This window comes from Rhamphochromis longiceps, linkage group LG7 (genome assembly GCF_057381845.1).
Source record: "Rhamphochromis longiceps isolate RC_006_pf linkage group LG7, R_longiceps_female_GT1.1, whole genome shotgun sequence".
Classification (NCBI taxonomy): Eukaryota; Metazoa; Chordata; class Actinopteri; order Cichliformes; family Cichlidae; genus Rhamphochromis; species Rhamphochromis longiceps.
Window position 1 is genome coordinate 42,602,482 of NC_140563.1, and position 13,562 is coordinate 42,616,043.

The following is a 13,562-nucleotide window of genomic DNA, read 5'->3' on the forward strand; positions in this document are numbered from 1 at the left end:
TTGATGCTCTTGATTCAATGAAATATATAAAAGATACCTTTTGCACCCCTTTTAGCACTTTTTCAGGTAACTATACATACATGTCTGCTAAAAAATGTTGTTGCTCATTAAAAAAAGAAAAACAAAGCAACCCTTGAGGCAGTCATTTCTTTTGTCTTTCTTTACTTTGTACATCAAACATGTGCAAAAATGACAACTCTGCAGTTTTGAGTTTCAACTCTTTCAACAATTCCTAAACACACAGAATCCAGCAACGCCAATAAATCCAAGCATTAGTTGTAGTTGATTTTTGTACTTTGACTTAAAATATGTAGACAAACTGTAATGCTGATTAAAATAATTAGATCACAATAGTTAAGGATATTCATCCTGAAAAGTATGTGAATATGTGCTTAATGGCCATTTATTCATTATTTGTAGTTTAACGTAACCAGTGAGCCCAACAGCATACACACCCATATGGAAAAGATATATATAAATCTTATAAAGTTTGTATCTGTCTTGTGTGAAACTTGTAGGAAAAGTATACAAGAGTGAAAACAGATATAAGATCCCTTGAAAAATCATATAAATGAAACTTGTATGTTTTGTATACTTACTAAAACAATATATGAAAGTAATGAGAAAGTGGCCACTTTCATGAGTAAATCATATAAGCCTTATCGCTATATGAAGTAGGCCACATCTTATGCAAGTCTTTTATACGTTTTTACTATTTCTTTTCTTTAAGGGCACAGGTGTACAGCATTATGTACATTAGAGCTCCTAGTAGACTTTATTAATCGTACTTAACTCTATTAGACTTTGATAGACTTCATTGTACAATCCCTTGAGTAATCAGCACTGATACCTGCCTGGTGTCATGAATGGGAAAGGGTAAACCGATTCATTAGGGTCATTAGGTGGACACCCTGCGTCCTCAGTGTTTTGTTGATGTTATGCCCACAACACTTCCTGAGGGCTCAACAGCAAAACCTGGTGTCCCAGATGTGCCCCCCCCCCCCCCCCCCATGCTATTACCCCTCAATGGTCATCACACTGCCCACTTGTAATTCTTTCTAGTATTTAAGAAGATGACCACAAAATAAGGTCTGACCTGAGATTAGTTTTTATTATCTCTGTTGGAAACACTAGTTTGTCATCGAGGTTGACCTGCAACTTCCAGTTAAGAAGGCTGATAATTTCACTGGGCATTCTCCTGCTCGCACAAAGGCAATGGTAATGGGCAGGCATTGGAGTGAATTGGTGGCAGATCTTCTTCCTTCTAGGATACATGGCAGTTGTCTCAAAACCTGGTTGTTCTCCAGGTATGGTGGCCTTGGGACAGTCAGCCAGTAAGGATCTGCCTAGAGTTGCTGAAGTTTGGCACAAACCACAAGTAGGATCTTTTGGGGGGTGTAGGAATTACATTATTGGTGGTTCTGATTATAAAGCTGATTCTGGTTCATTGTGACTCCCAGAAATCTTTCTAGGTGAAGTTTCGATGTTCCAGGTTTTCCCACTTTGTCTCCTGGCCCTGATTGGATTGTATAACTGCCTTTCTGCATCGTTCTCGACCTTCTTGACACCAAACCTGTTCAATTACCAGTCTTCTTGTCTGGATGGATGCAAAAATCTGATCAGAATCTGAATCAGAAAGACTTTATTGATCCCCAAGGGGCAATTAAGAGTGTGTGTGTGTCCTGATGTGTGGAGAGTGGGAAGACAAGATTATTTCCAGATGATGAAAAGTGAGACTTTGGATGGGTGGCTGATACACTTGGAGCCTGAAGCAGGAAGATAGAAGACCAAGGTAAGTTAAGGGGAAAAAAGCTAAACTGAGCCAAACTAGATATCACTAAAGTTTCTGTAATAAATTGGTGTGAGTGGGTGTTGATCCAGGCCTTTTGTTTGCAAGATGGGGTCCTAAGATGGGAGGCAGGTGCATCAGCCAGTGTTTCAGCCAGCAGGTAGGACCCTCTTCTAGGAAGACCTTGTAGGCAGGTGGGTACCATGTACATGAAGCAGGGACAGAGGAGAGAAAGACAGAGAGCGGCAGAAAAAAAGAGAGAAGGAAAGAGCCAGGCCACCAAAAAAAAAAAAAAAAAAATCAAATAGGATGTAAATAAGGTGGTAAATAAGGAAAGGTTGGAGATTACTCAGAGTTATTCATCTAGGAACCAGGAATGTTGGTTCCTAGTTGTAGTCCACATGATACCTCTGATCCACACAAATCCCAAGACCCATGGTTCCACAGAAGAACAATGGCAACACCATCAGTATACCTGTTGCAACCATTTTCTCACATGACTAATGTAGGTCATGTAATACAATTCATTCAGCCCACCTTCCTCCACGGGCACGTTCTAATACTTGCATGTCCTTTCACAGATGTCCTAACACAAGTCAAACACAGATTTGAAATTTTCAGCAATTTGTTCTTCATTTGCTCTTCTTTAGGATCAAGACATGAGCTAGTCTTTTCTCCCCACCATTCAGCTGTGGAGACCCAAAACGCTGCTGCCAGATCACTAGTTTTCCTTTTTTGGACTACTTTTGATAGGGACTAACACCGCTGCACCGACCCACTCACATCCCTATTAGACTTTGACCCTTGTCAAAGTTCCTCCTTGCTCTTGTCCATTTTTCTTGCTTTCAAAACATCAGCTTCAAGAACTGTTCATCTGTTGCTTGGTATATCCTATCTCTTGACAGGTGCCACTCTTGTTCTACTTCACTTGTCACTGTTTTTTATATTGTGGCCAACAGATCTATACTGCATGTTTGCCTGGGCTGGAAGAGAGATACAGAGATACTTAAGCCAGTAGACGCTCATTGAAGTTTTTCTTTTCCTATTTTGTTTAATCTCCCTTAGAAACAACTAAAATATTTGCTACTCGGAGCTGTAAGACTGTTAAACAATGCAGTCAAGTTAAAAACTCCTACCACCGTGTGAGTCAACATTTCTCTGAACGTTATCGAGAATAAAAGGGAAAGAAAATATTGTTTAAAAATGGTTAAAAGATTTAAGTGTTGGAAACTAGTGCATTATACTGCACAGGTTTTCCAGTAACAGTTGGGTCTTCTGGTTGTCACTGTAAGCCGGCTATGGCAGGGACAACAGTATGCTCTTTTGCATACACAAAAGCAATATCAGAGGGACTTTATGCATTTTAACAGCTGGATATCTTTCACTTTTAAAATATGCCATTTAATTACCGACTGGCAGCGTTCTTTTAATATAGTCTTGCTATGCTTTAACACAACATACTGTATGTTGTTGGTGATACATACATTTAAATAGACTCTGAGTCCTGGTTATTACTATTGTGGCACATATAGAAACTGTAAGAAAACTAGATTATTCTAGTGGACATTGTGCTTTGAGAAAAATTAATTACCTGTATAAATATATTCACATCTAAAGCCAGCATATTTACATTTTACTGTTCACATAACATAATGGAGTTAGGGGAAATGTATTTGCCACTGAAGGCTTGTGATAGAAATATATGCTCTACCCAAGAGTGCTGATAACAAACTCTAAAACTGTTTGTGTGTTTTCTGTTTCCTCCTGCTGGCACTGTTTATTTTGAAGCTCTTCGACTGGGAAAGCGTTGGCCAACATTTTTTCATCTGACTCTACACAAAACAAACACACACTTGGATTACAACTATGCCTACTTAGCACGTGAACAATAGCAGACAGAAGAAAACTAGCTGCGTCCAATTTTGTTGGACTGCTTTAACCCTAATCTATCCAAGGAATGCTGACTAAATTTGCTGTGTACAATTGTTTTTTTTTTTTTATTGTAGCTGCAATTGAAGCAGATTTAGAAATACGTTTTGTGTGTCCACACTTACAAGGCAAATACTGAGATGCAGTCTACAGCACTTTTTTCAAACCTCAGGTGATTTTTTTGTAAGTATCAGACCCATTAAACACTGACAGGGTAAGAAGCTTCCAGGCAAATCTTTTCTTTTTAATTTAACAGATGTTTGACAGGTAATGGAAAATATCCATTATTAATGCAGTTTGGGATGACATAGTATATGCTAAAGGGGGCCAGGGAACATTAGCATGAATAATATTTGTCAGCAGGTAACAAGTGCAATGACACTACAAGTTCAGAAGCCATTTAAAAACCAAAACAATAATTTTGCAGTATTACATAAATTACCCTGGTGTACTTAAGAACCTTCACTTTCTGTACAAATATATGACAACAGTGTCAGAAAGTGTGAGAGAATGTGCTTGACAGTGAAAGAGAGAGAGAGAGAGAGAGAGAGAGAGAGGGGCATGGGAGAGAGCAAAGATAAAAAAGAGTTGAAGTTTAAGGGCCATAGAGAAAATCATCCATCCATTTTCTTAACCGCTTATCCAATTCAGTGCCACAGGGGGGTTGGAGTCTATCCCAGCTGTCACTGGCCAAAAGGCACGGTACATCCTGCACTACTCCAGGGCCAACACAGAGAGGCAGATGGACTGTCATTTATACTCTCAGTCACACAAGTAGCCCAATAAGAATCACCAGTTAACCCAACATCCATGTCTCTGGACTGTGAACCAGGAATCCTCTTCCTGTGAGACAACAATACTAACCATTGCACCAACATGGCAAATGCAGAATTGGCAACCCAGTGCGGGGCCATTTAATCTGACGCAAAGCAACAACATATTTCTCAGTCTCCTTCTCACTCTCTCTCTCCCCCTCTCTCTCTCTCTCACTCACACACACACACACACACACACACACACACACACACACACACACACACACACACACACACACTCATTTTCACATCTTAATGAGGACATCTAATTGCCATAATGCTTTCCCTAGGTACTTACCCTAACCTTAACCATCAAAAATAAATGCCTAAACCTAACCATAACCTAATTGTAACCCTGACCCTAAAACCACATTTTGAGTCTCAAAAATTCCTACAAACTTGTGGGACAGGCATTTTGTCCTCATAAGTTACTGTTGGTCCCAACACGGTCCCCACAAGTATAGTGGCATGCCAGTTTTTTCTGTCCTCACAAAGATGTTTAAACATGCGCGAGCACACACACACACACAACCCCGTTCAGCTATCTTAGTGAGGACCTTCATTGACATAATGGTTTCCCTAGCCCCTAACCCTAACCATTAACCCCTAACCCTATACCTAACCATAAACTAATTGTAACCCTGAGGTGTGTGTGTGTGTGTGTTCCTGTCTAGCTATCATTGTGAGGACCAAAATCTGCATTCTACTATACTTGTGAGAACCAACAGTCACTTGTGAGGACACACTCGCTGGTCCTCACAAGTTTGAAGGCCTTTTTCAGGCTCAAAAAGTGGTTAGCTTAACAAAACAGTTTCCCACTTTGCCTCACTAGATGGCGATGTGTCTGGATCATGTTTACGTATCGTTTCTTTGCATGATACAGCTTCTGCCTGCATTTGTGGAAGGGTTCCTGAGTCTGTGAGGTCATTTCCATGACAGAATCATGCTTGCTTTTATTGCAGTGCTGTAGAGTGGCCAATGATCACAGGCGTCTAATATTGATTTTCAGTCTTCCCATATGGAAAAGAAATAGTAAAAACTTATATGTGATTACTCATGAAAGTGGCCACTTTCATGAGTAAATCATATAAGGCTTACATGATTTACTCATGAAAGTGGCCACTTTCTCATTACTTTCATACATTGTTTTAGTAAGTATCCAAAACATACAAGTTCCATCCATCCATCTTCATCCGCTTTGTCCGGGGCCGGGTCGCGGGGGCAGCAGCCTAAGCAGAGAAGCCCAGACCTCCCTCTCCCCAGCCACCTCCTCCAGCTTATCCGGGGGAATACCAAGGCGTTCCCAGGCCAGCCGAGAGATATAATCTCTCCAGCGTGTCCTGGGTCTGCCCCGGGGCCTCCTCCCGGTGGGACATGCCTGGAACACCTCACCCAGGAGGCGCCCAGGGGGCATCCTTGTCAGATGCCCGAACCACCTCAGCTGGCTCCTTTCGATGTGGAGCAGCAGCTGCTCTACTCTGAGCCCCTCCCGGATGGCCGAACTTCTCACCCTATCTCTAAGGGAGAGGCCAGCCACCCTTCGGAGGAAGCTCATTTCTGCCGCTTGTATCCGCGATCTCGTTCTTTCGGTCACTACCCACAGCTTGTGGCCATAGGTGAGGGTAGGGACGTAGATCGACCGGTAAATTGAGAGCTTCGCTTTTACACTCAGCTCCCTCTTCACCACGACGGACCGGTGCAGCGTCCGCATTACTGCAGCTGCAGCCCCAATCCGTCTGTCGATCTCCGGCTCCCTTCTCCCATCACTCGCGAACAAGACCCCGAGATACTTGAACTCCTCCACTTGGGGCAGGAACTCATCCCCGACCCGGAGTGGGCACTCCACCCTTTTCCGGCTGAGAACCATGGCCTCAGATTTGGAGGTGCTGATCCTCATTCCCGCTGCTTCACACTCGGCTGCGAACCGTTCCAGTGCGAGCTGGAGGCCCTCACCCAATGAAGCCAACAGAACCACATCATCTGCAAAAATCAGAGATGAGATTCTGAGGCCACCAAAGCGAAAGCCCTCCGCCACTTGGCTGCGCCTAGAAATCCTGTCCATAAAAATTATGAACAGAACCGGAGACAAAGGGCAGCCCTGGCGGAGCCCATCACCCACCGGGAACGAGTCCGACTTATTGCCCGCAATGCGAACCAAGCTCTTGCAACGGTTGTATAGGGATCGAATGGCCCGTAGCAATGGGCCAGACACCCCATATTCCCGCAACACCTCCCACAGGACACCCCGAGGGACACGGTTGAATGCCTTCTCCAAGTCCACAAAACACACGTAGACTGGTTGGGCAAACTCCCATGCACCCTCAAGTATCCTGGAGAGGATAAAGAGCTGGTCCAGTGTTCCGCGACCAGGACGAAAACCGCATTGTTCCTCCTGTATCCGAGGTTTGACTAGCGGACGAACTCTCCTTTCCAGCACCCTGGCATAGACTTTCCCAGGGAGGCTGAGGAGTGTGATCCCCCTGTAGTTGGAACACACCCTCCGGTCCCCTTTCTTAAAGATGGGGACCACCACCCCGGTCTGCCAGTCCACAGGTACTGCCCCTGATCTCCACGCAACATTGCAGAGGCGTGTCAACCAGGACAGCCCTACAACGTCCAGAGCCTTCAGGAACTCGGGGCGGACCTCATCAACACCAGGGGCTCTGCCACCAAGGAGTTGTTTAACTGCCTCAGTGACCTCGCCCCTGGAAATTGGCGGGTCATTCCCCTCATCCCCAGACTCTGCTTCCTCCTCGGAAGACGTGTCAGTGGGATTAAGGAGGTCCTCGAAGTATTCCTTCCACCGCCTGACAATTTTCTCAGTCGACGTCAGCAGCGCTCCGCCAGCACTATACACAGTGCAGGTAGAGCACCGCTTTCCCCTCCTGAGACGTCTGACGGTTTGCCAGAATCTCTTCGAGGCAGTCCGAAAGTCTTTTTCCATGGCCTCTCCGAACTCCTCCCACACCCGAGTTTTTGCTTCAGCCACTGCCCGAGCCGCATTCCGCTTGGCCTGTCGATACCTGTCGGCTGCCTCCGGAGTCCCACAGGCTAACCAAGCCCGATAGGACTCCTTCTTCAGCCTGGTGGCTCCCTTCACCTCTGGTGTCCACCATTTGGTTCGGGGATTACCACCACGGCAGGCACCAACCACCTTGCGGCCGCAGCTCAATGCAGCAGCTTCGGCAATGGAGACGCTGAACATGGTCCATTCAGACTCAATGTCCCCAGTCTCCCTCGGAATGCTGTTGAAGCTCTGCCGGAGGTGTGCGTTGAAGATCTCGCGGACTGGGGCCTCTGCTAGACGTTCCCAGCACACCCTCACTACGCGTTTAGGTGCACCAGGTCTGTCCAGCGTCTTCCCCCGCCACCTGATCCAACTCACCACCAGGTGGTGATCAGTTGACAGCTCAGCCCCTCTCTTTACCCGAGTGTCCAGAACATATGGTCGCAGGTCTGCTGATACGATTACAAAATCGATCATCGACCTACGGCCTAGAGCGTCCTGGTGCCACGTGCACTTATGGACACTCTTATGTTCGAACAGGGTGTTCGTTATGGCCAAACTGTGATTAGCACAGAAGTCCAATAACAGAGCACCGCTCGGGTTCAGATCAGGGAGGCCGTTCCTCCCAATCACGCCCCTCCAGGTCTCGCTGTCGTTACCCACGTGAGCATTGAAGTCTCCCAGCAGGACAACAGAGTCTCCAGGTGGAGCACCCTCCAGCACCCCCCCAGGGACTCTAAGAAGGCTGGGTACTCTGAACTGCCACTCGGCGCATAAGCGCAGATGACAGTCAGGACCCGTTCCCCGACCCTAAGGCGCACGGAACAAACCCTCTCGTCCACCGGGAAAAACCCCAACGTACCGGCAGCAAGCCGAGGGGATATTAGGATACCCACCCCAGCCCGCCGCCTCTCACCAGGGGCAACTCCAGACTGAGACAGAGTCCAGCCCCCCTCCAGGAGACTGGTTCCAGAGCCCAAGCCATGTGTAGAGGTGAGCCCGACTATATCTAGCCGGTACCTCTCAACCTCACGCACTAACTCAGGCTCCTTCCCCACCAGAGAGGTGACATTCCATGTCCCTATTGCCAGTCTTGGCAGCCGGGGGTCAGTCCGCCAGGGCCTCCGCTCCTGGCCGCCCCGCCACCCGGCACACAATGCACCCGACCCCTATGGCGCCTCCTGCGGGTGGTGGGCCTGCGGGAGGATGGGCCCATGTCTCCTCTTCGGGCTGTGCCCAGCCGGGCCCCATGGACTAAGGCCCGGCCACCAGACGCTCGCCCTCGGGCACCCTCCTCGGGCCTGGCTCCAGGGCGGGGCCCCGGTAACCCTATCCCGGGCAGGGTAAACTGTTCCCTCGGTGTCCTTTTCATAAGGGTCTTATGAATCGCTCTTTGTCTGGTCCCTCACCCAGGGCCAATTTGCCATGGGAGACCCTACCAGGGGGCAAAAGCCCCCAGACAACATAGCCCCTGGGATCCCTGTGACACACAAACCCCTCCACCACGATAAGGTAGCGATTCAAGGAGGAGCAAAACATACAAGTTTCATTATATAATTTTTCAAGGGATCTTATATCTGTTTTCACTCTTATATGCTTTTCATACAAGTTTCACACAAGACAGATACAAACTTTATAAGATTTATATGTATCTTTTCCATATGGGTTGTCCTTTGCACACAGAGATTTCTCCAAACTGCCTGAATCTTTCGATGATGTTACGTTGGTAAACAGCTACCAAACTTCACTTCTGAGAAACTCTTTTTATAACAACTCATGTTATACTGAATTTTTTATGTTATTTGGAAATAGTAGTTTAAATACAAATGCAAAGATTCAAATAAATGGTGTTGACACTGAAAGAGTCAGTGAAAATAAATTTCTGGGGGTAATAATAGATGAAAAACGTAACTGGAGAGCTCACGTAAGATATATTCATTCCAAAGTATCACGTAGCATTGCAATACTAAATAAGGCAAAACAGGTATTCGACAGAACATCACTTCATATTCTATACTGTTCACTGGTTTCACCATACTTAAGCTATTGTGCAGAGGTCTGGAGCAATAACTATAAAACCACATTACATTCACTTTTTACTCTTCAAAAAAAGCAATTCGAATCATCCACAATGCAGGTTATAGGGAACATACAAACTCACTATTTTTGCAGTCTGAAATAGTGAAAATTGACGATCTAGTGAAATTCCAAACAGCACAAATTCTATTCAAAGCAAAAAATAAAGAACTGCCAGGTAGGGATGGGTACCGGTGTCTGGCACCGGTTCTGACATAAACGGTAGTAACCAGACCGAAAAGCAGCGCACATTTCAGTGCTTTATTTCGGTGCTTTTTTTTCCTGAGCTGTGATACACTTTAGATTCTAGCCAATCATTTTACGTTTCCGAGGATAGTAGGCGGGGCCAGGTACATACGTTCTGTTAGAGCAGAGCTACAGATTAAAAATGTCCAAGGCGAAGCGGTCAAAAGTCTGGCTGTACTTCACAGCAAAATATGCAAACTCAGCAGCCTGCAACAAGTGCTTTAAGCTGATACTGTGATACTGTGAAACTGTCAAAGGAGGTAACACCTCAAATCCGATGAAACACCTGGCGACGCATAGCGTCTTTTTTAAAAGCCCAGAAATGCGCCGTATTTGATAGCTTGCTGCGAGACCTCACACCGAGCACATCTACTGCGGGTGGGTTGCCTGTTATGCAACATCCCCCAAAAACACGAAGAGGAGAGTCCTGGCCCCTAGCCCTGCCAGTGTAGCAGAAATGATGACGGATGATGGTGGCAGCAGCCGTTCTTCTCTGCGTGAGTAGCTAATTTACGTTGAGTAGGCTAACCACGTTATTACATTAATGCATGTAAGGTGAACTAGCAAACATCATCATAGCTACATGCGGCTGTCCTCTTGTTTGATGGCAGATGCTCCCTTCACCCTGGCTAAAAAGGCTAAAATGACCAAAGAAAAAGTGGAAAACAGTTAAACATGAGAGGTTTAGGACAAAGTTTGTGTTTTTTCCATTGTTTAAGCACTGCTTCCAGCCAAGAGTGATACCATATATGCCCCATAGCTGCAGAAAAGGCTAACATTGTTATATTTTTACAAAAAACAGCTGAACATGAGAGGTTTTTGGACCAATTTTGTGTTCTCCATTCTTTAAGCACCGGTTTGAGCACCGTTTAAGCACCGGCACCGTTTCAAAAGTACCGATTTGGCACCGGTATCGGATAAAACCTAAACGATACCCATCCCTACTGCCAGGTAATATTCTGAGTATTTTTTTTTTTTTGAACGAAGGAAGTTATAATTAAGGGGTTTTTGTAACTTCAAAACAAAGAAGGTACGTACTACAAGAAAAGGCTTTTGTGTTTCTGTTCATGGAGTGAAACTGTGGAACAGTCTGAATATGGAATTAAAGCAACGTCCAAACATAAAACAGTTCAAAAAGAGTTATAAAAATATGATCTTCTCGAACTATAAAGAAAGGGAAAATATTGAAATTAAGTGAATGTCTCTATTTAAAAAAAATACATAAAAAATTTCATAATGTGATATTATAGTTAGAAATGGCACGATACCACTTTTTTATGTCCGATACGATATCATAAATTTGGATATCTGCCGATACCGATATGAATCCGATATAGTGTTTTTTAATCAACAAAACTGTTTTTTTAATATCTTGCTGCACTTTGTATAAGTTCATACTCAAGTTTAAATAAACAAGAACACTAAAGCTATTCTGTTATACCTGTATGCAAAAAGTACACTGCACCCAAAATATTTCATAGTTCAGCAAAACTGATCAATCTAATAAACTTAAACCTACACCATCCTCCCTATTCTGGTATTTTAAAGAGTACTTAGCAGAAATATTAAGCAACCTAACTAATAGGGTTGCAAACTCCCAGCAAAAAAATAAAAATACCCCACCCTCCACCTCATGATGCTTAATCGACGTAATCAACTTTAATTTGATGCAGTGTGGAAAAAAAAATGCACAGAAATAAATTATTTTTCAAGAATAATTAAATAGATTCAACATCTTTCTTCAACAGAACTGCAGACTGCACAGATGGTATCTTCCCAACAGAAAAAGTACTATAGCTTACTAGGGTATATTAGACTTAACAGTTACTATATACAGTAATGGACTTCTATACATTTTACATCAGATTAAAACTTTGGGTGTAAGATTCAGATAATGATTTATTAAAAGCTAGACATTTTAAATGAGAATAAGAAAGAAAAGCATGTCTTTGTGCCCCCCTTTTTCCTGTTAATGCCCTATCGACCCCCTTGGCTAAACTTTGCTAGATCCGCCCCTGCACAGTTACCAGTAGTGATGTGCGATACCACTGATTTCCTTTCCGATCCGATACCAAGTAATATTCAGGGTGGTATCGACAATACTGATCAGATACCGATACTTTATTTATTGTATCTCAAATTATAGCGTTATAATGATTACAGGACATCAGATTACTTGTTCTTATCACTTAATCAGTAGCTGTTTTAGATACGGGCAACACGGCCGGTTGCCCGGGGTGGCACCGTGGTGGGGGGTGGCATCACGGGCATCGGCAAAAAAAAAATAAAAAATTGCTCGTACTCATGCTGCGTGACATCATGCCAGCACATACTGGGAATGGCATAGGCACCGATCGGTTTTCTATTGCCCATTTGCTGGGAGTAAGGGCGCCCTCCGTTTGCGAGGTGCGCCTGCTGCTTGCGGCACAGGGAGGAGAGGCCAGGGCGGCGGGGGATTCTCTGGCTGGCTGGAGCAGCGTCTAATAACCAACTCGCAAAATAAAACAAAATAAAAACAAACCATATAGTATATAGAGAGAGGTTGAGCCCCGGCTCGGACAGTCTCGGTCGTCGTGTCCTTGGGCAAGACACTTCACCCGTTGGTGGTGGTCAGAGGGCCCGGTGGCGCTAGTGTCCGGCAGCCTCGCCTCTCTCAGTGCGCCCCAGGGTGGCTGTGGCTACATCACCAGTGTGTGAATGTGTGTGTGAATGGGTGGATGACAGGTTGTGTAAAGCGCTTTGGGGTCCTTAGGGACTAGAAAAGCGCTATACAACTACAGACCATTTACCATTTAATGCACAATCCTGTGTGTGTGTGTGGGGGGGGGGGCAGAGGGAGTCTTCGCCCAGGGCACCAAACAGGCTAGGACCGCCACTGCTGTTAATAATGCAGAGTCCATCATATAGAAATAAAAAAACTGAAGTTGTGCGCTATTTGAACACCTTGCCTGCCTGCAGCACTAAAGGACTCCCTGAGAGACGTCTGTCTCGCCCTAGCAGCACCTGTCCCTCTCCTCCTCTTCATTTCGCCTCAATATTCTCGTCATATTCTGTGATACGATTTACTCTGAGGTGTTTGACAAGGTTAGTGATGTTGCCACAACCATACATGCCAACCCTTCCGATTTTTTTCGGGAGAATACCGAATTTCAGTGCCCCTCCCGAAAATCTCCCGGAGCCACCATTCTCCCGAATTTCTCCCGATTTTCCACCCGGACAACAAAATTGAAAAACCATGTCGGGTTATCGGGTTAAACATGATATATAAGTCACTTTGATAACTTAAAAATGTTATTGTTTGGCTTTTTCAGTGTTTTATTTGTTCGTGAGTAAATCGGTTTGGCTGAGATTAAAGTTATTAGATTAGATTAAATTAAATTTAACTTTATTAATCCCTCGGGAGGGTTCCTTCGGGGTTCTGATACAGATGAATAAATGTCAAACAGAAAATGATTAAACAGAAGAGTTTACGTCAGTGCCCGGTCATATTTTAGATAGAAAGGAGCAGACGGCAGAGCTTCACTTCTTTAGACCGCGAAGGCCGGGTCCTCAGGTGGAAGTAGCCTTTGAATTTGGATACTCCCGCTGTTTCGGGGCCGTCCAATAATAACGGTGACATTTAACGTATTTTGTCCGATAAATAAACACTGTAAAATGTATTTACCCCCCCCCCAACAACCCCTTTGAATGTCTCCCTAGT